General features: G+C 30.8%; 1 protein-coding gene across 1 annotated transcript in view; it reads left to right on the top strand.

The window, feature by feature from the left end:
• rargb (retinoic acid receptor, gamma b) overlaps window positions 1-522 on the top strand; it is a 32,685-nt gene that overhangs the window by 15,425 nt on the left and 16,738 nt on the right. The window lies entirely within an intron of this gene.

Below are 522 nucleotides of genomic sequence, written 5' to 3'. Positions count from 1 at the left end.
AAGGAATTGAATTAGATATTTGCGCATGCCAAAACCAAATGGAAAGAGCTTTAAGAGACTCAAAAAATAGAACTCAAAAAAGGCAATAGAGAGACACTAGAGATGGATGAATTTGGGAAAGAAAGAGACACAATGATCAGACTTCCATGTTAAAATTGAACTTGAATAGATCTTAATTTTCACCCCAAATTGAAAGTTTCCAATATTTCCAATAGGAGTCCACTTTGCTGTTGACCCTTTTTAGTTTTTTTCTAACATTAACATTTAATATTTTAAGTGTATATTTTTGAGTCCATATCTTGTCTTTCATCCATGTTCAGCATCCTTTCTTTCCCTCTTTGTAACACTTTATTTCATGGGTCTGTAAATTCCAGGCAGTGTTCAATTTGTACACTTACAATGAATTAGTGAAACAGTGCACAGCAAGTCAGGTAAACAAACAAATAATTGAATTACTTATGCATGCAATTCAACATATAAGCATAACATTTTCCAATGATAAATGAATAAATAAATAAATAA

Source organism: Morone saxatilis, unplaced genomic scaffold, assembly GCF_004916995.1.
Source record: "Morone saxatilis isolate NCDOM2014 unplaced genomic scaffold, NCSU_SB_2.0 Contig18, whole genome shotgun sequence".
NCBI classification, from domain to species: Eukaryota; Metazoa; Chordata; class Actinopteri; family Moronidae; genus Morone; species Morone saxatilis.
Note: the sequence above shows the minus strand (reverse complement) of the source record. Positions and strands in the feature narration are given on the sequence as shown.